The sequence below is a fragment of the Pleurodeles waltl genome, chromosome 6 (assembly GCF_031143425.1).
Source record: "Pleurodeles waltl isolate 20211129_DDA chromosome 6, aPleWal1.hap1.20221129, whole genome shotgun sequence".
NCBI classification, from domain to species: domain Eukaryota; kingdom Metazoa; phylum Chordata; class Amphibia; order Caudata; family Salamandridae; genus Pleurodeles; species Pleurodeles waltl.
This window is the reverse complement of record NC_090445.1, coordinates 492,519,525-492,546,017: the sequence shown is the minus strand read 5'-3', so window position 1 is coordinate 492,546,017 and position 26,493 is coordinate 492,519,525.

Sequence of the window (26,493 nt, the reverse complement as noted above, 5' to 3'; positions counted from 1 at the left end):
AACCCAAACTGAGTACCATAACAATAAGTACTGCGACACTAGGGCTGGCTTCACAGAGATTCACTGTTGCCCACTACAATTAGAACTGTGGTTGCACAAGAAAGACAAACAAGGGCATTAATTATATCACATATAACTTTCTGGCAAACATAGGGTTCAACTAAAAGGAACAAAAACAATCCAAGAAATTAAAATGTCCACTCTGGGTTCTAACAGTTAGGGTGGCACAGTTTGTTTTGTTTTCACTCTGTGTGTAAAAAAAACCCTTCAAAAAGCAAATTCCTCAAACCTGAAACACATGCATGAATGATGCAACTGAAATCTAAGAGTCATGCTATTAGAGAAAGAGAAGTCACGTAAATGCTCTTTTAAAATTGCACTGTCACTTTTTGTAGTACTTGAGCTCAAGCAGATTTCATGAAGCACATTTAGGCAAGTAACTACAATAACAATGTAGACTGTTCAGAAATGCATTTGTCTCTTCAAGATAAGCACTCTGCCAAAATACAAGGTCTAAAATACATCAGCTGTTCTAGGAAAGCGCGGCGCTCAAAGAACATACTCCCTGGAGAAAACTAGTCACTTAGCTGCAGTCTTTTCCGGTGTGATGGAGGAATTCCTGGTGTCAGCTGGTACCGGAAAGAATTGCCTCAAAAGTCCTGATTGCGAGGATGACAGCAGGGGCTGGACTGCCAAGTCAGATGCTAGGATCAGGAAGCAAAACAAAGCCAAGCAGGGAGGCATGTTTCACTCTGCTATTTATAGTAAATCAGGAAAGCAGTTGAGATGAGTCACCACGTCCAATCAGACGCACATGTCTACACCTGCTCACATTAGCAAACAAGCACTGGTAAAACAAGCATTGATAAAAACCAATTGTGTAACACAGCACATTAGGTTTACTTAGAAACATGAAGGTTTAACCAAGAACAGAGGTATGATTTAACCCTAATCCCTGGGATGCTGACAGATAATGCAGGAGGCACCTTGGGGATTCCTGACACTGCCCCAGGGCCTGAAACCTTAGGCTCACTGTAAAGGAGATCATTCTCCCAGTAAATATGGTGAGTGTCAGAGGCGTCACCTGCTGATTGGGCTGTGGCCTGTTGCCTCAGACCCTCAAGGGTGGGGCATTCCTTCTGCGCTTTGCAGAATTCTGCATTGTTGGCCCACTCTCTACTTGCCAGGCAGCAAGTCCAAGCAGGTTGCCCAGGTCAGCTATGTCCTTCCCAGTTGGCTCCGGCGCCTTCTCCTCCTCCTCAGGGGCACCGTCCACCACTGTGGGAACATCAGAAGCGGGTTTCCTGCACCTCTTGCCCTTCCTCTTTGCAGCTGTCTGGGCCAATGTTCCAGGCTCCAGACGCCCTTGACTCCCTTCCCGGGCAGCCATGGACCTTGTGGTCATGCAGACCCATTCAGGCAAACCTAACATCTCCAGGTGGGATCTGAGCTCTACCTCCTTCCAAGCAGTATGCTCAAGATCATTGCCTAACAGACAATCTAAAGGCCTAGCAGGACTCACAGCTACTTTCAGAGTACCAGATGCCCCCCCTCCCCAGTCAAAGGGAACCAGAGCCACCGGTATGTGACTCTCACGATTGTCAACGACTATGAGCTGGTGGAACGTATTAGGGACTATCTGCTCTGCTGACACCAGCTGACTCTTGACAGTAGTCATACTGGCTCCTGTGTCACGCAGAGCTTCTACCCTTTGCCCATTATTGGTGACTCACTGCCTATAATTTGAAGTATTTTTCTGGCATGTGGGCTTTAGGCACCATCTCTCTTTCTCCCAGGGACACTAGGGAAACCTCTGCCTGCCCCCAAAGCTAACTGGGACTGTCTCCCCCCTGTGCGCCAGTGGTGGACTGTGCTCTCTTGGAACACTGGGTGTTGCCCTTAGAGTGTCCATGCTGGTAGCACTCTAAGCATTTGGGGATGAACTCCCCTAATGTTTTATCAAAGTACCATAGCTTCTTCCCAAATCTAGAAGAGGAATGGTTACCATCCCCCTTTGGGAATTCTTTTGGTGGCCTTTTGAGAACTCCTTATCTTAACGTTTTTCTCCTCCCTCTTTCTTCTGTTGGGAACCCTGACCACCTTTGCGGGTGTCCCCCCCAGATGCCTTCTTGGACACTCTGGTGCTAACCCAGAGGTCCGCCTCCTCAGCAAGCTTCCTTGGATCAGTAAGCTTACTATCTACCAAGTGCTGGTGCAACTCTGTAAAAGAAATACTGAGCATATGTTCCCTCAGAATCAAGTCATATAACCCTTTGTAATCATCTATTTTGCTGCCTCGCACCCATCTATTCAGTGCCTTATTGGAGAAATCAAAACAATCTACCCAAGTTTGTGGGGTAAGTTTGGTGCTGTCCCTAAACCTCTGATGGTATTTCTCAGGGGTCAGCCCAAATTTGGCCAGTAAAGCAGCTTTCATGGGTACATAGACATTATGATCATGTGGAGCTAGTGTAAGAATTCTGCAACTTCATAAGCAGCCAACCACTTGTCAATGTCATCTCCCACCACATAACTTGGTTCCAAATTCTTCGTATACAAACCTTTTTCTCCCCAACAGGTCCTGCATGTATGCTGCCACCATCACTGCTGGACTCAGACTGTCTCGCCTTGATCTCCAGCTTCTTGAGACTCAGTTCATGAGCCAACAAAAGTTTTTTATCAGCCAAGGCTCTCTCAGCTGCAGCTTCAGCTCTCTCAGCTTCAATCTGTTTGGCTGCTCTTTCAGCCTCAGCTTGCTTGGCTTCTCTCACTGCTCTCTTTTCCTCCTGTTGAGCCTCAATTTTTAGCCTTGCCATCTTCAATTGAAACTCCCTCTCCTCTCTCCTTTCCTCTGTGGTCAGGCCTTGATCAGAGACACTGCTCTCTGGTTTGGCACGGGGCACAATTGCAGTGGTAACATCATCCACTGATGGCAAAAAAATCCTCTGGGGAGCCATCTTCTGGCTCCTCCTCCTCAGCATCCTCCTCTGAATGGGCTTCTGCCTAGGCCCTCAGCGCCATTTGAAATTCCTACCTTTCTGGAGGCACCTTGGGTGGGTGCTCTCATATCCCTGCAGAACCCTTTTAACTGTTTGACAGTATATGTCTCCAACAGGTCCAGGTCAAAATCTTCTGCTTGAGACCCAGCCTGAGACATGTTCAGTGAGGATTTTAGTCAAAAATTGACAGGAAAAATCAAAATTGCAAAACAGAGATAAAAATCAAGTTGACCTTCAACTGTGGGTAGATAGTGAAATACATAGCTACTGTATGTCACTCCACAAATACAAGTCCTATCCTCACCGCTGATCGCCAATTTTAGAAATGGGGTCTTTTGTTGCCAGTCAGGTTACCCCAGGTCCAGGCAAGGACCCTCACTCTAGTCAGGGTAAGTCACACATAATTCAAATTATCCTGTGCCCACCATCTGGTAGTTTGGCACTGAGCAGTCAGGTTTAACTTAGAAGGCAATGTGTAAAGTATTTGTGCAATGAATCATACAATAACACCATATAGCACCACAAAAATACATCACACAGTGTTTAGAAAAATATATAATATTTATCTGGTTAAATGCAGGTCAAAAATGATTAAAATGCAATAAATATATGTTGAGATATCACTGAAAAGTGATATAAAGTGTCTTAAGTCTTTTAGAAGCAAACAAAGGGGGTCATTACGACCCTGGCAGTCGGTGGTAAAGCGGCGGTAAGACCGCAAACAGGCTGGTGGAAAAAAAATGGAATTATGACGGTCATCCACCACTTCACCATTCCGACCACCATGGCGGTGAAGACCGCTGGGCTGGAGAATGCGGTCTCCAGTCCGGCGGTCGTCACTAGACTGCCGACGGTGTAAGGACCCTGCATACCGCCATGGATCTCGGGTGGTTGGGAACCGCCAAGAGATCCATGGCGGTAGGCACTATCAGTGCCAGGGAATTCCTTCCCTGGCACTGATAGGGGTCTCCCCCACCCCCCTCTTCCCCCCACGAATCCTCCCCCCACACCCCTGCCACCCCCCAAATGTGGCACAACCTCCCTCCCCACCCGACCCCGAACATGCACATATACACACCCCTACACGCACACATACACCCCAACAACACATACCCGCACACATACAAACAGACATGCACACCGTCAGACCCGCACACATTTCCCATACACACAGCACCCCCCACATGCATACACTCACTCACTCACCCCTTCTACACTCTGACACGCACACCCCCATTCACGCACACAACACAAAACACCCCTTACCCCCTTCCCTAACGGACGATCAACTTACCTTGTCTGTTGATCCTACGGGAGGGGACGGGATCCATGGGGGCAGCTCCGCCACCAGAACACCATCACCAGAACACCGCCACACCGAATCAAGGGACGTGAATCAGTGGGCGGTGTTCTGCTGACGTGACGGTGGAGGTTGAGCAACCTCCACTTTCCCGCCGTCCGCCAGTATGGCTGCTGGTGGCTTTCCATACGAACAAGGACGGCGGCCTGACAGCGGTCATATCACGCGGCGCGGAAGACCGCCACCACTGGCGGTCTTCAGCACGGAGGTACCTCGCCGGTCTTGCAAAAAGACCGCCGAGGTCGTAATGAGCCTCAAAGTCTCTTTCAAGCACAAAGTATCTGGTTCGCGTGAAAAATCTCCGAAAAGAACAGCAGAGGAGGAGATGCGCAGAAACAAAGGGGTGTGTGTCGATTTCTCGGGCAGCACATGGCGATGCGTCATTTAGTTTTCACGCAGGGAGAGCTGTGCATCGATTTCGGGCACTCTTTCATGGATCCTCTTTGGGTTGCAGGGTTTTCAGACACTCCGGGAACTGTGCGTGGATTTGTAGCACTGGCAGGACAAAGTCACAGGAGCTGTGTCGATCCGGAGGGTGTTGCGTTGAATTTTGTACCACACGGCCGGTGCTGCATCAATTCCTCTCTGGAGGTTGGGCTGCGTTGTTCCGGCTCGGATGTGTGTCGATCCAGTGGGCCGCGCATCGAATTTCTGGTCGCTATGCTGGCGCTGAGTCGATCTTCTCATTGCAAAGTCAGGCTGTGTCATTCCAGGTTCGGCGTGCAGTGAAATTTTCACCGTGGGTCAGGCTGTGCGTCGTTTCTGGCAGGCTGTGCATCGAATGTTGCCGCACTAGGAGTCCTTCTTGAAGAGAGGAAGTCTTTTTGGTCCTGTGACTTCAGGGAACAGGAGGCAAGCTCTATCAAAGCCCTTGGAGAGCACTTCTTTACCTCAGTCAGAGAGCAGCAAGGCAGCAGGGCAACAGCAAGGCAGAAGTCCTTCACAGAAAACAGTCAGGTGAGTCCTTTGGGCAGCCAGGCAGTTCTTCTTGACAGGATGCAGGTTTTGGTTACAAGTTTCTTCTCCAGGAAGTGTCTGAGTTGGTAGGGGCAGAGGCCCTGTTTATATATCCAAATGTGCCTTTGAAGTGGAGGAGACTTCAAAGAGTGGCTTAGAAGTGCACTGGGTCCCCTTTCAGTTCACTCCTGTCTGCCAGGGTCCCAGTAGGGGGTGTGGCAGTCCTTTGTGTGAGGGCAGGCACTCCACCCTCCCAGCCCAGGAAGACCCATTCAAAACGCAGATATATCCTGTGTTTGGGTTTGTCTGAGTGAAAGCACAAGGAGCTGTCAACTAAACCCAGCCAGATGTGGATTGTAAGGCACAGAAAGATTAAGGTGCAGAGAAATGCTCACTTTCTAAAAGTGGCATTTCTAAAATAGTAATATTAAATCTAACTTCACCATTCAGCAGGATTTTATATCACCATTCTGGCCATACTAAACATGATCTTCCTACTCCTTTCAGATCAGCAGCTACCACTCAAACAATGTATGAGGGCAGCCCCAATGTTAGCCTATGAAGGGAGCGGGCCTCATAGTAGTGTAAAAACAAATTTAGGAGTTTTACATTACCAGGACATGTAAACTACATAGGTACATGTCCTGCCTTTTGCCTACACAGCACCCTGCCCTATTGGTTACCTAGGGCATACCCTAGGGGTGTCTTATATGTAGAAAACGGGGAGTTTCAGGCTTGGCAAGTACTTTCAAATGTCAAGTCAAATTGGCAGTGAAACTGCACACCCAGGCCTTGCAATGGCTGGCCTGAGACAAGGTAAAGGGGCTACTTAAATGGGTGACACAATCAATGCTGCAGGCTCACTAGTAGCATTTAATCTACAGTCCCTGGGCACACGTAGTGCACTCTACTAGGGACTTATAAGTAAAATAAATAGTCCAATTGAGTAAGATCCAATGTTACCATGTTTAAAGAGAGAGAGCATATGCACTTTAGCACTGGTTAGCAGTGGTAAAGTGCGCAGAGTCTAAAAAACAGCAGAAACTGTGTCTAAAAAGTGGAGTGAGGCAGGCAAAAAGTTAGGGTTGACCACCCTAAGGCTGTCAGATCTAACATGTGTCCCCCCAGCTGAAAGTAGAGAGAACTAAGCAATCTCCTGGGATCTCTCATCGCTAAGGCGGAAGTATCTGGAGAGACCATCAGCGTTGGCGTGGTCAATCCCCTGGCGATGATCCACCGTAAAGTCCATCCCCTGTAGGGAAATGGACCACCTCAATAGTTTAGGATTCTCATCCCTCATCTGCATGAGCCAACCGAGGGGCCTGTGGTCTGTCTGAACCCGGAAGTGAGTCCTTGCATTTGTCTCTTCAAGATAAGCACTCTGCCAAAATACAAGGTCTGAAATACACCAGCTGATCTAGGAAAGCGTGGCGCTCAAAGAGCATACTCCCTGGAGAAAACTAGTCACTTAGCTGCAGTCCTTTCCAGTGTGCTAGAGGAATGCCTGGTGTCAGCTGGTACAGGAAAGAATTGCCTCAAAAGTCCTGATTGCGAGGATGACAGCAGAGGCTGGACCGCCAAGTCAGATGCTAGGAGCAGGAAGCAAAACGAAGCCAAGCAGGGGGGCATGCTTCACTCTGCTATTTATAGTCAATCAGGAAAGCAGGTGAGGTGAGTCACCACGGCCATTTAGAAGCACATGTCTACACCTGCTCACATTAGCAAACAAGCACTGGTAAAACAAGCATTGATAAAAACCAATTCTGTAACACAGCACATTAGGTTTACTTAGAAACATGAAGGGTTGACCAAGAACAGATATATGATTTAACCCTAATCCCTGGGATGCTGACAGATAATGCAGGAGGCACCTTGGGGATTCCTGACACTGCCCCAGGGCCTGAAACCTTAGGCTCACTGTAAAGGAGATCATTCTCCCAGTAAATATGGTGAGTGTCAGAGACGTCACCGGCTGCTTGGGCTGTGGCCTGTTGCCTCAGACCCTCAAGGGTGGGGCATTCCTTCTGCGCTTTGCAGAATTCTGCATTGTTGGCCCACTCTCTACATGCCAAGCAGCAAGTTCAAGCAGGTTGCCCAGGTCAGCTATGTCCTCCCCATTAGGCTCCGGGGACTCCTACTCCTCAGGGACCCCGTCCACCACTGTGAGAACATCAGAAGCGGGTTTCCTGCACCTCTTGCCCTTCCTCTTTGCAGCTGTCTGGGCCAATGTTCCAGGCTCCAAACGCCCTTGACTCCCTTTCCGGGCAGCAATGGACCTTGTGGTCATGCAGACCCATTCAGGCAAACCTCACATCTCCAGGTGGGATCTGAGCTCTACCTCCTTCCAAGCAGTATCTTCAAGATCATTGCCTAACAGACAATCTAAAGGCCTGGCAGGACTCACAGCTACTTTCAGAGTACCAGAGACCCCCCCCCGCCCCAGTCAAAGGGAACCAGAGCCACCGGTAGGTGACTCTCACGATTGTCAGCGACTGTGACCTGGTGGAATGTATTAGGGACTATCTGCTCTGCTGACACCAGCTGACTCTTGACAGTAGTCATACTGGCTCTTGTGTCACGCAGAGCCTTTACACTTTGCCCATTAATGGTGACTCACTGCCTATAATTTGAAGTATTTTCTGGCATGTGGGCTTTAGGCACCATCTCTCTTTCTCCCAGGGACACTAGGGAAACCTCTGTCTGCCCCCAAAGCTAACTGGGACTGTCTCTCCCCTGAGCACTACACTACCCAACCCAAGTGTCTGTCCAGTGGTGGACTGTGCCATCTTGGAACACTGGGAGTTGCCCTTAGAGTGTCCATGCTGGTAGCACTCCAAGCATTTGGTGATTAACTTCCCTTATGTTTTATCAAAGTACCCTGGCTTCTTCCCAAATCTAGAAGAGGAATGGTTACCACCCCCCCTTTGGGAATACTTTTGGTGCCCTTTGAGAGCTCCTTATCTTTACGTTTTTCTCCCCCCTCTTTCTTCTGTTGGGAACCCTGACCACCTTTGCGGGTGTCCCCCCCAGATGCCTTCTTGGACACTCTGGTGCTAACCCAGAGGTCTGCCTCCTCAGCAAGCTTCCTTGGATCAGTCAGTTAATATCTACCAAGTGCTGGCGCAACTCTGTAAAAGAAATACTGAGCACATGCTCCCTCAGAATCAAGTCAGATTGCTCCTCAGGGCCCACATTCTTTGGATGCAAACCTTTTTCTCCCCAACAGGTCCTGCATGTATGCTGCCACCATCACTGCTGGACTCAGACTGTCTCGCCTTGATCTCCAGCTTCTTGAGACTCAGTTCATGAGCCAACAAACGTTTTTTCTCAGCCAAGGCTCTCTCAGCTGCAGCTTCAGCTCTCTCAGCTTCAATCTGTTTGGCTGCTCTTTCAGCCTCAGCTTGCTTGGCTTCTCTCTCTCTGCTCTCTTTTCCTCCTGTTGAGCCTCAATTTTTAGCCTTGTCATCTTCAATTGAAACTCCCTCTCCTCTCGCCTTTCCTCTGTGGTCAGGCCTTGATCAGAGACACTGCTCTCTGGTTTGGCACGGGGCACAATTGCAGTGGTAACATCATCCACTGATGGCAAAAAAATCCTCTGGGGAGCCATCTTCTGGCTCCTCCTCCTCAGCATCCTCCTCTGAATGGGCTTCTGCCTAGGCCCTCAGCGCCATTTGAAATTCCTACCTTTCTGGAGGCACCTTGGGTGGGTGCTCTCATATCCCTGCAGAACCCTTTTAACTGTTTGACAGTATATGTCTCCAACAGGTCCAGGTCAAAATCTTCTGCTTGAGACCCAGCCTGAGACATGTTCAGTGAGGATTTTAGTCAAAAATTGACAGGAAAAATCAAAATTGCAAAACAGAGATAAAAATCAAGTTGACCTTCAACTGTGGGTAGGTAGTGAAATACCTAGCTACTGTATGTCACTCCACAAATACAAGTCCTATCCTCACCGCTGATCACCAATTTTAGAAATGGGGTCTTTTGTTGGCAGCCAGGTTACCGCATGTCCAGGCAACGACCCTCACTCTAGTCAGAGTAAGTCACACACAATTCAAATTATCCTGTGCCCACCCTCTGCAGGCTTGGCACTGAGCAGTCAGGTTTAACTTAGAAGGCAATGTGTAAAGTATTTGTGCAATGAATCATGCAATAACACCATATAGCACAACAAAAATACATCACACAGTGTTTAGAAAAATATATATTTATCTGGTTAAATGCAGGTCAAAAATGATTACAATGCAATAAGTATATGTTGAGATATCACTGAAAAGTGATATAAAGTGTCTTAAGTCTTTTAGAAGCAAACAAAGTCTGTTTCAAGCACAAAGTACCTGGTTCGCGTGAAAAATCTCTGCAAGGAACCGCAGAGGAGGAGATGCCCGGAAGCAAAGGGGTGTGTGTAGATTTCTCGGGCCGCACATGGCGATGCGTCATTTAGTTTTCACGCAGGGAGAGCTGTGCATCGATTTCGGGCACTCTTTCATGGATCCTCTTCGGGTTGCAGGGTTTTCAGACACTCCGTGGATGGTGCGTGGATTTGTTGCACTGGCAGGACGAAGTCACAGGAGCTGCGTTGATCCGGAGGGCGTTGTGTTTAATTTTGTACCACACGGTAGGTGCTGCATCAATTCCTCTCTGGAGGTTGGGCTGCGTCGTTCGGCTTGGATGTGCGTCAGTCCAGTGGGCCGTGCATCGAATTTCTGGTCGCTACGCTGGCGCTGAGTCGATCTACTCATTGCAAAGTCAGGCTGCATCATTCCAGGTTCGGCGTGCGGTGAAATTTTCACCGCGTGGCAGGTTGTGCGTCGTTTCTGGCAGGCTGTGCATCGAATTTCACCTCACAAGGAGTCCTTCTTGAAGAGATTAAGGGGGTCATTCTGGCCCTGGCGGTCATGGACCGCCAGGGCCAACGACCGCGGGAGCACCGCCAACAGGCTGGCGGTGCTCCCATGGGCATTCTGACCGCGGCAGTACAGCCACGGTCAGAAACGGGAAACCGGCGGTGTCCCGCCGGTTTCCCGCTGCCCAAGGGAATCCTCCATGGCGGCGCTGCAAGCAGCGCCGCCATGGGGATTCCGACCCCCTTACCGCCAGCCTGGAACCTGGCTGGCAGTAACGGGTGTCGTGGGGCCCCTTGGGGCCCCTGCAGTGCCCATGCCAATGGCATGGGCACTGCAGGGGCCCCCTAACAGGGCCCCACCAGACACTGAAAATCGCGACGGGTGCAACTGCACCCGTCGCACCCCTTCCACTCCGCCGGCTCCATTCGGAGCCGGCATCCTCATGGAAGGGGGTTTCCCGCTGGGCTGGCGGGCGGCCTTCTGGCGGTCGCCCGCCAGCCCAGCGGGAAACTCAGAATTACCGCGGCGGTCTTTTGACCGCGCAGCGGTATTCTGCCGGCGGGACTTTGGCGGGCGGCCTCCGCCGCCCGTCAAAGTCAGAATGACCTCCTAAGTCTTTTTGGTCCTGTGACTTCAGGGAACAGGAGGCAAGCTCTATCAAAGCCCTTGGAGAGCACTTCTTTACCTCAGTCAGAGAGCAGCAAGGCAGCAGGGCAACAGCAAGGCAGAAGTCCTTCACAGAAAACAGTCAGGTGAGTCCTTTGGGCAGCCAGGCAGTTCTTCTTGACAGGATGCAGGTTCTGGTTACAAGTTTCTTCTCCAAGAAGTGTCTAAGTTGGTAGGGGTAGAGGCCCTGTTTATATATCCAAATGTGCCTTTGAAGTGGGGGAGACTTCAAAGAGTGGCTTAGAAGTGCACTGGGTCCCTTTTCAGTTCACTCCTGTCTGCCATGGTCCCAGTAGGGGGTGTGGCAGTCTTTTGTGTGAGGGCAGGCCCTTCACCCTCCCAGCCCAGGAAGACCCATTCAAAACGCAGATGTATCCTGTGTTTGGGGTTTGTCTGAGTGAAAGCACAAGGAGCTTGTAAGGAAATGCCTCCTTGGCATGGTTACCCCCTGACCTTTTGACTTCGCTGATGCTAAGTTTTGATTTGAAAGTGTGCTGAGGCCTGCTAACCAGGCCCCAGCACCAGTGTTCTTTCCCTAACCTGTACTTTTGTTTTCACAATTGGCACACCCTGCCTTCCAGGTAAGTCCCTTGTAACTGGTACCCCTGGTACCAAGGGCCCTGATGCCACGGAAGGTCTCTAAGGGCTGCAGCATATCTTATGCCACCCTGGGGACCCCTCACTCAGCACAGACACACTGCTTGCCAGCTTGTGTGTGCTAGTGAGGACAAAACGACTAAGTCGACATGGCACTCCCCTCAGGGTGCCATGCCAACCTCACAATGCCTATGCAGTATAGATAAATCACCCATCTAGCAGGCCTTACAGCCCTAAGGCAGGGTGCACTATACCATAGGTGAGGGCATAAGTGCATGAGCACTATGCCCCTACAGTGTCTAAGCAAAACCTTAGACATTGTAGGTGCAGGGTAGCCATAAGAGTATATGGTCTGGGAGTCTGTCATGCACGAACTCCACAGCACCATAATGGCTACACTGAAAACTGTGAAGTTTGTTATCAAACTTCTCAGCACAATAAATGCACACTGATGCCAGTGTACATTTTATTGTAACATACACCCCAGAGGGCACCTTAGAGGTGCCCCCTGAAACCTTAACCGACTATCCTTGTAGGCTGACTAGTTCTAGCAGCCTGCCACACACCAGACATGTTGCTGGCCACATGGGGAGAGTGCCTTTGTCACTCTGTGGCTAGTAACAAAGCCTGTACTAGGTGGAGATGCTTATCACCTCCCACTGCAAGAACTGTAACACCTGGCGGTGAGCCTCAAAGGCTCTCCCCCTTTGTTACAGCACCGCAGGGCACTCCAGCTAGTGGAGTTGCCCGCCCCCTCCGGCCACCGCCCCACTTTTGGCGGCAAGGCCGGAGGAGATAATGAGAAAAACAAGGAACAGTCACTGGCCAGTCAGGACAGCCCCTAAGGTGTCCTGAGCTGAGGTGACTCTAACTTTTAGAAATCCTCCATCTTGCAGATGGAGGATTCCCCCAATAGTATGAGGGATGTGCCCCCCTCCCCTCAGGGAGAAGGCCCAAAGAGGGTGTACCCACCCTCAGGGCTAGTAGCCATTGGCTACTAACCCCCCAGACCTAAACACACCCTTAAATTTAGTATTTAAGGGCTCCCCAGAACCTAGGAACTCAGATTCCTGCAACCTAAGAAGAAGAGGACTGCTAAGCAAAACCCTGCAGAGAAGACGGAGACACCAACTGCTTTGGCCCCAGCTCTACCGGCCTGTCTCGCCACTTCTAAAGACACTGCTCCAGCGACGCTTTCCCCAGGGACCAGCGACCTCTGAAGCCTCAGAGGACTGCCCTGCATCTAGAAGGACCAAGAACTCCCGAGGACAGCGGCTCTGTTCGCCAAAGACTGCAACTCTGCAACAAAGAAGCAACTTTGAAACAACTCGTGTTTCCCGCCGGAAGCGTGAGACTTGGCACTCTGCACCCGACGGCCCCGGCTCGACTTGTGGAGAACAATCACTTCAGGGAGGACTCCCCGGTGACTGCGAGACCGTGAGTAGCCAGAGTTGATCCCCTGAGCCCCCACAGCGACGCCTGCAGAGGGAATCCCGAGGCTCCCCCTGACCGCGACTGCCTGCTTCTAAGAACCTGATGCCTGGTAGGGACACTGCACCCGCAGCCCCCAGGACCTGAAGGATCCGACCTCCAGTGCAGGAGCGACCCCCAGGTGGCCCTCTCCCTTGCACAGATGGTGGCTACCCCGAGGAGCCCCCCCCCCTTGCCTGCCTGCATCGCTGAAGAGACCCCTTGGTCTCCCATTGATTCCTATTACAAACCCGATGCTTGTTTACACACTGCACCCGGCCGCCCCCGTGCCGCTGAGGGTGTACTTTCTGTGTGGACTTGTGTCCCCCCGGTGCCCTACAAAACCCCCCTGGTCTGCCCTCTGAAGACACGGGTACTTACCTGCTGGCAGACTGGAACCGGGGCACCCCCTTCTCCATTGAAGCCTATGTGTTTTGGGCACCACTTTGACCTCTGCACCTGACCGGCCCTGAGCTGCTGGTGTGGTAACTTTGGGGTTGCTCTGAACCCCCAACGGTAGGCTACCTTGGACCCAAACTTGAACCGGGTGGGTGGTTTACTTACCTGCAAAAACTAACAAACTCTTACTCCCCCCAGGAACTGTTGAAAATTGCACTGTCTAGTTTTAAAACAGCTATATGTGATTTATGTGAAAACTGTATATGCTATTTTGCTAATTCAAAGTTCCTAAAGTACCTACCTGCAATACCTTTCATTTGAAGTATTACATGTAAATCTTGAACCTGTGGTTCTTAAAATAAACTAAGAAAATATATTTTTCTACACAAAAACCTATTGGCCTGGAATTGTCTCTGAGTGTGTGTTCCTCATTTATTGCTTGTGTATGTACAACAAATGCTTAACACTACTCCTTTGATAAGACTACTGCTCGACCACACTGCCACAAAATAGAGCATTAGTATTATCTCTTTTTGCCACTATCTTACCTCTAAGGGGAACCCTTGGACTCTGTGCATACTATTCCTTACTTTGAAATAGTGCATACAGAGCCAACTTCCTACAGAGCTGTCAACTAAACCCAGCCAGACGTGGATTGTAAGGCACAGAAAGATTTAGGTGCTGAGAAATGCTCACTTTCTAAAAGTGGCATTTCTAAAATAGTAATATTAAATCTAACTTCACCATTCAGCAGGATTTTATATCACCATTCTGGCCATACTAAACATGCCCTTCCTACTCCTTTCAGATCAGCAGCTAGGGCAGCCCCAATGTTAGCCTATGAAGGGAGCGGGCCTCATAGTATTGTAAAAACAAACTTAGGAGTTTTACACTACCAGGACATGTAAACTACATAGGTACATGTCCTGCCTTTTGCCTACACAGCACCCTGCCCTATTGGTTACCTAGGGCATACCCTAGGGGTGTCTTATATGTAGAAAACAGGGAGTTTCCGGCTTGGCAAGTACTTTCAAATGTCAAGTCAAATTGGCAGTGAAACTGCACACACAGGCCTTGCAATGGCAGGCCTGAGACAAGGTAAAGGGGCTACTTAAATGGGTGGCACAATCACTGCTGCAGGCCCACCAGTAGCATTTAATCTACAGGCCCTGGGCACATGTAGTGCACTCTACTAGGGACTTATAAGTAAATTAACTAGTCCAATTGTTTAAGATCCAATGTTACCATGTTTAAAGGGAGAGAACATATGCACTTTAGCACTGGTTAGCAGTGGTAAAGTGTGCAGAGTCTAAAAACCATTACCAACTGTGTCTAAAAAGTGGAGGGAGGCAGGCAAAAAGTTAGGGTTGACCACCCTAAGGCTGTCAGGTCTAACATGTGTCCCCCGCCAGCTGAAAGTAGAGAGAACTAAGCAATCTCCTGGGAGCTCTCATCGCTAAGGCGGAAGTATCTGGAGAGATCATCAGCGTTGGCGTGGTCAATCCCCGGGCGATGATCCACCATAAAGTCCAACCCCCGTAGGGAAATGGACCACCTCAAGAGTTTAGGATTCTCATCCCTCATCTGCATGAGCCATCAGAGGGGCCTGTGGTCTGTCTGAACCCGGAAGTGAGTCCCAAATGGGTATGGTCTCATCTTCTTCAGTGCCCAAACCACAGCAAATTATTCTCAATAGCAGTGCACCTCTGTTCCCGTGGTAATAGCCTTCTGCTAATAAAGGCTACTGGTTGGTCTGAGCCCTCCTCATTTAGCTGTGCTAGAACAACCCCCATGCCATGCTCTGAAGCGTCTGTCTGCACAATAAATTACTGGGAGTAGTCAGGGGCCTTGAGCACGGGGGCCGTGCACATGGCTTCCTTCTGAGAATCAAAGGCTTTCTGACAAGCCTCTGTCCAATTCACCAACCTAGGTTGCTTTTTGGAAGTAAGTTCTGTCAAGGGTGACACAATGGTACCATAGCCCTTGATGAATCTGCAGTAGTATGCAGTGAGGCCTGAAAAGGCTCTCACTTCAGTCTGTGTTATAGGTGGTTGCTAGGCCTTGATAGTATCAATCTTGGCCTGAAGTGGCTGCACCTTGCCACCACCTACTAGGTGTCCCAAGTACACCACGGAACCCTGCCCAATATGGCAGTTACTAGCCTTGATGATTAGGCCTGCCTGTTGGAGAGCCTGAAGCACATCCTTGAGGTGGAGCAGGTGTTCCTCCCAGCTGGAACTATAGACAGCTATGTTATCTAGGTAGGCTGCGCAGTAGGCATCCTTGCCAGCTAGGACCCCGTTAACCAACCGCTGTAAGGTAGCGGGGGCATTCCTCAACCCAAAGGGCATCACCCGGAACTGGTAATGGCCATCAGGTGTGGAAAATGCAGATCTCTCTTTGGCCCCCTCAGTCAGGGCGATCTGCCAGTACCCTGATGTAAGATTAAATGTATTCAGGAACTTGGCAGTGCCTAGCCTGTCAACGAGCTCATCAGTTCGGGGGATGGGGTGAGCGTTAGTCCGTGTGACTGATTTGAGACCATGGTAGTACACACAGAACTGGAGTTCTGGCTTCACACTGGGGGCAGCAGCCTTAGAAACCAGCACCACAGGGCTGCCCCAGGGACTACTGGATTTCTCAATAACCCCTAAGGGCAACATCTTGGAGACCTCCTTCTTGATGCTGGCCTTCACCTTATCCGACAACCTAAAAATTTTGTTCTTCACAGGGGGACTGTCTCCTGTGTCAATATCATGGACACATAGGCCCTCATTACAACCCTGGTGGTAAATCCCCGTTACCGCCGTGCTGACGGCCATCAAGATACCGTGGCCGCCAGGGAAATCCGCTACAGGTATTATGACCCACATCACGTAATCCGCCACAATACAGACATCCACACAAGTCTGCCACACCAAAGGTCAGTGATAAACTGGCGATAGCAAAACCTACACCGTCACACCAACAGAACTACCCCCACACTATCACGACCCGCAAATCAACGCTCAAAATACACACACACTTACAAAACACAACCACATTGGACAATTCAAAATACACACACCTGATACACATACACACACCACACCGACACACCCACAACACTATAAAACACACACCCACATTACCCACAACCCCTTACAACCATTTACTTGGAAGAAGCAGAGAGAGAGATCATAGCAAACACAACACCAGCATCCACAGGCACACAAAACCATCCTGAGGGCCTCGCAGGAGTAGCAGGAGGGCTGGACTCTGGTTTGTCAAATCTTTACCATTGTATCCCCCCCCACACCTGTATGCTATCACAAACACCTAGCCCAGCCCTCACACCCGTCACCCCAACACCCCACTGATAACCCACTATCACAATCCACATATCCCAATACCAAGGCCTGCATGTTACACCAATGCATGGACACCCATCACCAAAGCATGTCCAGAACTGATACTCACCCAGGCCCTAAAATCACCATTGACACAAGGGCAAAGACAAGAAGCCAAGCACAGGAGTAGAGGGTACTCACCCATTGGACAAGATGGCGCACACAGATACAATAACTATGCATTTACCCCCCAACAGGACCCCTACACAACGTCACTGGACAGGAGGTGCCAGGCATATCCAGTCCCCCCACAGAAGAGGCCCACAGTGACGACAGCAGATCTGCACGCCTGGATCAAGATGACCAGCCAGGCCCATCAGGGACTTCGGGACAGTCGGTACCCATGCCACAGTCACAAACCACCACTGAACCTCCCCCCTCAGGAAACACCAGCACAGCACCCATCCACCCAGCGGGCTCATTCCTCTGTCCCCAGGACACGTCAATCAGCAGTGTGTCCACCACTACAGGGGCCCCAGGCAAACCCACCAACCCAAGACAATCAGGGACCTGGGGTCAGTGGCAGTGGGCACACGGTTCAGGGAATGGAGGCACAGGACAACAGAGAAGCTGGGAGGACTGCTGTGCGACAGGGGAGGACAGGCCCAGGAAACCCACTCTCCACGAGGCAATCTCCAGCATCATGAGAGCATACCACCATTCACAGGAGACCATGGGCACGGTACTAGCCAAGTTTCAGGAGACCCAGCAGGCTGCAGGAGGAACACTACCTGGGGGTCAGGGAGGACATGAAGCCCATTAACAACACCCTGGTCACCATTGCAGGGGTGCTGGCAGACATGGCCAACACCAAGAGGGACACAGTGGCACACCAACGGGCCTCTGACACTAGCCTGAACGATGAACAGCCCTCCACCTCCGCCCGCGCTAGTGGACAGAAGGCTCCGCCACAGGACCAACAGGCCACCAGCACCCCACCCCCTGCAGAAGGAGAACCACCATGCAAAAGGTCCCTGAGGTCCAGGAACAAGACAGAGAATATTGCCAAGACCCCCACCAGGAAATAAGACTCTCCTGAATGTCACCCTTCTGTGCCACTATGTTACCCGGTCCACTTTGAACTGCCATTACTCCACTTCCTATGCCCCCTTGGACAATGCACCTGTGATACCAATAGACTGGACTCCACCATGGGCATTCCTCCACCATCACCCCAGCCTTTGCACAGCCCCCTCCACTTATTAGCAAAGAAATAAACACCCTTGAATCACAAATCAATCTGGAGTCAGTCTGTACTTTCACAAATGTGTAATTGCAACCTATCTGAAAAATAGCAATGTCAATGTTCTTTTCCACATACCAATTTTTGACAGTTGTTGGGCAGCAGTAAACATAGCAAAAGGCACAAAGTGGTACCCAGATCTGTGAAATGGAAAGCCAAAGTGACCTGTCAGGGTTCATACACAGAGCTAAAAAGGGAAAATCATGCAGTGTCCTATGGTAGTATAATATGGGAGGAGCAGTGCCAGTCTCTTACCTGTGTCTCACTGGAAGTATTGCATGATGATGTTGTTTCAGTTGTCTATATCTTCTTCTTCTGCCTCATCTTCTTCGCTGTCCACAGGCTCCACAGCTGCTACAAGACTGACATCATGCCCATCCTCCGCCAGCAAAGGCACCTGGCGTCTCGAGGGACAACTGCTAGACATACACTAACCCTTAGGGACGAACCCATACCCAGACACCTATGTAAACTGTCTTGGGACCTTGGGCTCACCTATTAGCCACACACGGTGCCTCTTGAGTAGCCCCATCACATAAGGGATGATGCCATTCCTCAAAATGTAAGCGTCATGCACAGATCCAGGATACCTTTCATACACATAGGAGATGCACTGGTCTGCCAAACACACCATCTGCACATCGATCGAATGGTAGCTTTTGTGGTTTCTGTACACCTGTTCATTCCTGCATGGGGGGGACAAATGCCACATGTGTACCATCAATTGCACCAATGATGTTGGGGATATGTCCCAGGGCACAGAAGTCACCTTTCACTGTGGGCAAATCCTCCACCTGGGGGAATACAATGTAGCTGCGCATGTATTTCAACAGGGCAGACAACACTCTGGTCAACACGTTAGAGAACATTGGCTGGGACATCCCTGATGGCATGGCCACTGGTGTTTGAAAGCAACCACTGGCCAGGAAATGGAGTACTGACAGGACCTGTACTAGATGGGGGATTCCAGTGGGATGGCGGATAGCTGACATCAGGTCTGTCTCCAACTGGGCACACAGTTCCTGGATTGTGGCACGATCAAGTCTGTAGGTGATAATGATGTGTCTGTCTTCCAGTGTCGACAGGTCCACCAGGGGTCTGTATACCAGAGGATGACGCCATCTCATCATCATTTGCCCCAGCGGACATGCCCTATGGAGGAGAAGGGTGAGCAGAGGGTCATATACCACATAGGTTTCACAAGGGTGTTTAGAACAATTGTGATGTAATCGGTGTTTTGCGCTGTATGTCCGTATTCCTGCCCAAAAGTGCTGTGACGCAGTTAGTTGGCCTGCCATGTGGCCCACTGAAATGGCGGCTGACTGACCTGTAAGGAGGGACAAGGGGAAATGAGGTAACTGCGCTGGCGCTGTGCACCGTCGCGGTAGGCGGACGAAAACCGTGGTGCAATTCAGCATTGGATATCATTGGGCCCTATGGTACCAGGAGCCAATGATGATGTACACCGGCGGTGACGTGACCGCCATTTTCTAACTGTTCAATCACTTGATACCTGACCTTCAACAGGAGAGGACCTACACTGCAAATGCTGCTGTGACCTGAGTCTGGAAGTGACCATGGCTACAGTGTCTGGGGAAAGGGCCCCTGCCTTCACCGTGGAGGAGTTGGACAACCTGGTGGCTGGGGTCCTGCCCAGTACACGCTACTCTGTGGTCCACCAGACAAACAGGGGAGTACACTGTGAGCATGATGGATGGGACACAAATGTATGGAGTGGCGTTGATGGAAGATACATTTGGGAGGGGCAGAGGCCAGCATGTGAGGATGGTCAGTGTATGTGTTTTTGGGCCAGGGTGGAAGGTTGTGGCCAATGAGTAAGATGAACCAGGCGGGGAGAAAAATCAATTATTTCTTTACTTTTCCTCTAGGTCAGCGCCCACCAGAAGAAGGGTATTTGGCATGCCATCGCCAAGGAAGTGCGGGCCCTGGGTGTCTACCAAAGATGGAGCACCCACTACCGCAAAAGATGGGAGGACCTGCGCCGCTGGACCAAGAAGACGGCAGAGGCCCAGCTAGGGATGGCCTCCCAACGTGGAAGGGGTGCCCGTCGCACAATGACCCCCCCTGATGTACTGGATCCTGGCAGTGTCATATCCGGAGTTGGATGGGTGCTTGAGGGCATCACAGCAGCCACAAGGGGGTGTGTAGAGTCTCTTTCAGCTGACTCTGCGCGCTTTATGAGGTTTCTGGGTGTGGGAAGTGGGCTGTGGGTTCCCCTAGGCCAGGGCAAACGTGGTAGAGTAGATCCATTGTTAGGCAGGCTTAGTGGCAGTCCAACCCACAGAGCCCACGAGGGTAAATGTACGGAGTCTGAAGGCACCAGTGGGATGGAGGGTGAGCTCCACGATGGGGACAGGAGAAGACACCAGTGACAGCGACTCCTCTGATGGGAGCTCCCTTGCTGTGGCGGGCACCTCTGTGCCCACCGCATCAACAGGTACAGCCGCTACCCCCCCACCAGCACCGCCCTCCCAACAGCCCCTCAAAGTGTTTCCCGTGCCTGCTCACCCAGGAGGGTGGGCATCTCCTTCGCCCCAGGCACCTCAGGCCCTGCCCAAGTCAGCCTTGCTGCCCTCAGTGAGGAGGCTATTGACCTCCTGAGATCCCTCACTGTTGGGTAATCAACCATTTTAAATGCCATCCAGGGTGTCGAGAGGCATTTACAGCAAACAAATGCATACCTGGAGGGCATTTATTCTGGCGTGGCAGCCCAACAGAGAGCATTTCAGGCTCTGGCCTCAGCACTGATGGCAGCCATTGTCCCTGTGTCCAGCCTCCCCCCTCCAACTTCCACTACCCAGACCCAATCCCCTCTACCTCAGCCTATCCCAAGCACACCTTCAGACCAGCATGCACACTCATCAACACACAAGAGTGGACATGGCAAACATAAGCACCACACATCCCAAAGGCACTCACACAAACACCATACCCATGCAGACACAGCAATATCCACTGCCTCCACTGTGTGCTTCCACTGTGTCCCCCTCCTCCACGTCCTCCTCCTCCCTCCCAGTCTCATCTCCACTCACCTGCATGCACTACATCCTTGTCCACTACCTCCATCACCAGCACGCCCATCAACACACACCGCTCACGTGCAATCACCACCCCCACTACCATGCACACGTCCCCTGTGTCCTCTCCCAATGTGTCTGTGAGCCCTCCTCCCAAACTACACACACGCCGGCACACACCCACTCAACAGCTATCCACCTCACAACAGCCTCCAGTCCTTGCACCATCACCCAAATTCAGCAGACGTACACCTCCTACAACCACTACCTCTTCCTCCACTCCCAAACCCCCTCCATCTTCCCATCCCAGTGTGTCTAAAAACCTTTTCCTTGCTAACATTGACCTGTTCCCTACACCCCCGTCCTGCCCCTAGGGCCAGGATGTCCAGATCCCAGCCCAGCACCTCAGCCACAAAATCCTCAAGCATTGTGGTCCCTGCAAGTCCACTAACATCGCGGTCCGCACCCATCAGGGCTGCCAGTGTGCCACCTAGTGAGGCCAAGGATCACCCTATTCTGCCATCTGCCAAGGTGAACAAGGGGACAATATGCAGTAGGGAAAAGCTGCACCAACCACCCAGCAAAGCCTCCTCCAAGACAAAAGGGGACAGTGCCAAGGTCCCAACAGCGACTTCCAAGGTGGGGAAGAGACACAAGGCTAAAGGGAAGTCAGCTCAGGGCACAGAGCCTCAGGGTGAGGGACTGGTGACACCCCTTCTGCAGGACAGAACAGCAACATGTGACCACCGCCTTCTGGACCGCTACCTGCACCGCCACCTGCATGCCCACCTGCACGTCTGCTGCCTCTGCTACAGTCCCCAGCATCATCCCCACTGGGCAGCCGTCCAAGGATGCAGGAGCCGTCCATGTGTCTCCCTCCACAGGTGCTGACACATGCACCACCGCCACCATCTCCACCACTGACACCGCCGCAACCACCGCCACCTGCCCAGCGACGTGCCCAGTCACTGCCACCACAGCGGACATCAGCAGCATCCCCAGTGGGCAGCCGACCCTGCACAGACTACATGAGGCACCACAACCAGCACTGGCAGGACCAGCAGTTGGCATGCTAACTCGCCGCAGGGTGGAGTGTGTCTCTGCCTCCATGGAGTATCATGCTACCTGTTTCATGAAAATCTTGTGGCTCAGACACCCATGTGAGGGAATGGGAACTGCCACACCCCAGGAGCAGCATCACTGGGCACCAAGCCCCATCCAGAACTAGTGGAGAGATACATCCACTACCCCTATCCTTGGCAGGATGAAGCACTCTGGGCACTAAGCCCCCTCCAGAACCAGTGGAGAACAGCATCCACTCACCCAGTCCTTGGCAGGATGAAGCACCCTGGGCACTAAGCCCCCTCCAGAACCAGTGGAGAACAGCATCCACTCAACCAGTCCTTGGCAGGATGAAGCACTCTGGGCATTAAGCCCACCTCCAGAACCAGTGGAGAACAGCATCCACTGGACAGACTGTGGCCTTGCACTCCCCAGGACCAATCAGTGGGCAAACCAGCCACTTGAGAGACTTGAGAGACTGTGGCTTTGCACTCCCCAGGACCAATCAGTGGGCAAACCTCCCATTTGGGAGACTTGAGAGACTGTAACTTTTCACTCCCCAGGACCAATCAGTGGGCAAACCACCCACTTGAGAGACTTTAGAGACTGTGGCTTTGCACTGCCCAGGACAAACAGTGGCCATGGAGACCCCTCGAGGAGCAGTGGCGTCATCCCATCATCCGGCTGAGATGCCCCTCCTCCCCTTCCCCCTGAGGTGCCTGTTTTTTTTTTACCTGATACCCTAGCAGTGTTCTCTCCGTTTTGAGGCAGGTATCATGTGTGGGCTTCGCCAAAGCATTTTGGGACCGCAGGTCCACGGACAATGAATGGAACACTATCTGGACCTGTGTAGTTGCTGTACATATTTGTATATAATGATCTGTTACAGATCTGTTTCCCTATCTGAATTTTCAATGATTACACTCGCTACAATCATTTCATTTTGTCCTTGTGTTCTTCCAGAGGGTTACGGGGTGTATCTGTGATGTATTTGGATGTGTTTGTGTGTATGGTGTTGGTGGTGAGGGTGGGGGCGGGGGTGTTGCGTGTTGCTTGTGTGTCACTCTCGTTTTCCTCCCCCCTTTCTGTGTGCTAGGTACAGTACTCATCATGGTCGTCGCCACCGTCTTTGATGTTCCTGGTAGAAGAGGAGGCAAACCAACATTGGTAGCACCTGTAACTCGGGCTCCATGGCGTCCTGGTTCCTCGTTGGGTGTCGAGAGGTGAGTGGTTTCCATTCCAAAGACTGTTTCCACCGTGCTTTTGATGGCGTTGGTACCGCCCCAGAAAAGCTGGTGTATTGGTGCCTTGTAATACAGTGGGCGGTACATTGGCTTACGCCTGTCTGTTGGCAGTTACCGCTGCGGTGTTTGTTTCTACCGCCGTGGCGGTCGGAGTGTTAAAGTGGCTGTCTGTGTTGGTGGCTTCCGCCATGATTGTGATTCCATTTTTTTTGCCGCCATCCTGTTGCCGGTATTACCGCCGCTTTTACACCGACCGCCAGGGTTGTAATGAGGGCCATAGATGGGTAAGTCCAGGAGTAAGGGAAAACAGGGAAGAGAACTGCTCTAACAACTCATAGCAGTCTCCTCTCTGGTGTAGAGTCAGGGAGTCAGAGAGAATGACACCCTCCACTGTCCCATCACCTTCTTTGGCAGAGAGGAGGTCGGGGAGAGGTTCACTCTCCTATTCTATGCCCTCATCTGTGACTAGGAGCATACTGACCTCAGACCTCTCAAAGTCAGGTTTGAGTCTGTTGTGATGGAGAACCCTTAGGGGGTGCCTAGGGGTCTTGAGGTCTAATAGGTAAGTGGCCTCTCCCTTACGCTCCTTAATCTCAAATGGGCCAGACCAACGGTCCTGGAGAGCCCTAGGCTCTACTGGCTCCATCACCCAAACCTTGTCTCCAGATGAGAACTCAACCAGAGTGGTCCTCCGGTCATATCACTCCTTCATCACCTCTTGACTGGCCTCAAGGTTACTTTTGGCCTGCTTGGGTTTGGTTGCGGAGGGCCAGTATGTAGCTGACCACATCCTGGGGAGGTGTCCTGGGAGCTTTCTCCCAGCCCTCTTTAACTATGCTCAGTGGTCCCCTGACAGGGTGACCATAGAGAAGTTCAAAGGGGCTGAACCCCACCACTTTCTGGGGCACCTCCCTGTAAGCAAACAGCAGGCATGGTAAGAGGACGTCCCACTCACACCTCATGGCTTCAGTCAGGACATTAATCATTATTGAATCTCTCAACAAGCCCATTGGATTGGGGTGATAAGGGGTGGTAAACTGGTAGCCCACATGGACTTCATGTACGCAGACATGAAGTTTGTTCCCCTGTCAGACACAACTTCCTTAGGGAATCCCACACGGGTAAATATTCCCAGCAGGGCTCTGGTCACCACTGGTGCAGTCACTGGTCTCAGAGGGATTGCCTCTTGATAGCGGGTGACAAGGTCCACCAAAACAAGGACAAACGTGTTGCCCAAGGCAGTTTTGGGGTCCAAGGGACCAGCAATGTCGATGCCCACCCTTTCAATGGGGGTGCCAATGATGGGGAGTGGGATCAGAGGAGCTTTAAGCTTTTTCCCTATCTTCCCACTAGCCTGGCAGGTGGGGCAAGCTCTGCAGAAATTATCTGAGGCTACCCTCATTCTGGGCCAATGGAAGTGGGTGACAAGCCTGTTAAAGGTCTTGTCTTGCCCAGATGTACTGCCAGGGGAATGTCGTGACCCAGACCCAGTAGGAAGGCCCAGTAACACCGGGGAACCACCAGCACACGTGCTGTCCCAGGGCCCGAAACCTTAGGCTCACTGTAAAGGAGATCATTCTCCCAGTAAATATGGTGAGTGCCAGAGGCGTCACCTGCTGCTTGGGCTGTGGCCTGTTGCCTCAGACCCTCAAGGGTGGGGCATTCCTTCTGTGCTTTGCAGAATTCTGCCCTGGTTGGCCAACCCTCTACTTGCCAGCCAGCAAGTTCAGGCAGGTTGCCCAGGTCAGCTATGTCCTCCCCAGTAGGCTCCGGGGCCTCCTACTCCTCAGGGACCCCGTCCACCACCATGGGAACATCAGAAGCGGGTTTCCCGCGCCTCTTGCCCTTCCTCTTTGCAGCTGTCTGGGCCATTGTTCCAGGCTCCAGATGCCCTTGACTCCCTGACCTTGTGGTCATGCAGACCCACTCAGGCAAACCTAACATCTCCGGGTGGGATCTGAGCTCTGCCTCCTTCCAGGTAGTATGCTAAAGATCATTGCCTAACAGACAATTTAAAGGCATGGCAGGACTCGCAGCTACTTTCAGAGTACCAGAGACCCCCCCGCACTCAAAGGGAACCAGACCCACCGGTGGTTGTCTCTCACAATTGTCAGTGACTATGACCTGGAGGAATGTATTAGGGAGTATCTGCTCTGCTGACACCACCTGACTCTTTATAGTTGTCATAATGGCTCCTGTGTCACACGGAGCCTCTGTCGCATAGGCTCTCATTATTCTAATGAGACTACTGGATTTTGAGCAGCAAGATCGTCCACGGTGTGGGAGACTGAGTCTGACCCACTGTGGGTGACACCTGTCGCTCTAAATCCGGGCTTTGCTCCGGCTAACTAGCAGTGCCTTATCTCTACCAGGGGATATGGATGATTGGGCAGACGAGCCCATTACATATTAGGCTTCTCAGGGAAGTCGTGGTCACTCAGGTAGCATCCGTTTCTCTCATTTACAATTCAGTCTCATATATAAACGACAAACAGAAGCAGCATATGTTTTAATGATTGGTTTAATAAAACAACTACATTTTAGATAGCAAAGCGTGAGCTGCAATAACCAGGACGACACAACATGACAGTATTAAAATGGTGATGAGAAGAGTGAAGCATGAGAATAATGCTATCATATTGTTACTAAGATCGATTATTTACTATCTAAGTCTTAATCTGAGCACAGCATGTTAAGCTCCAATTCTGCCTTTCAGGTTACCCCGGGGAGACATCAACCTTCATACCTGAGCAAAGGCCTGTAGCCTGCGTTAGCATCTGTAGCGAAGCATTCAGCAATCAGCATACAGTCGAGGTTCCCTGGCTGGAATCTCCCTCTTAACGTATAATGGGACTAGGAAGTGTTTTTATAATAACACAGCTGATGTTCTAAGAAAATGTCCCTACGTAAGGATGTGTATTTTCTGCGAATTTTGGAGACTAAACTTCGACCACGTTCACCGGCAATGTATCAAACTGTAGCCTTGAATGAAGAACAGGGTGATCAAGAATGTCTTGTTTGAGAACACAGTGCTGCGCTAAGCAAAACAGTTTGATAGATGAAAAATAAAACAAGACCGTAAAATGATTATTGTAAAAATAACAAAGCGAAGCCGAATAAAATATATCTACGTTAAAGTGCACAGCGGCCTAGTGTGTTAAAATAACGTGCATGGATCTATAATTAAAATGGCTACACAACACCTCCACCCTTTGCCCATTC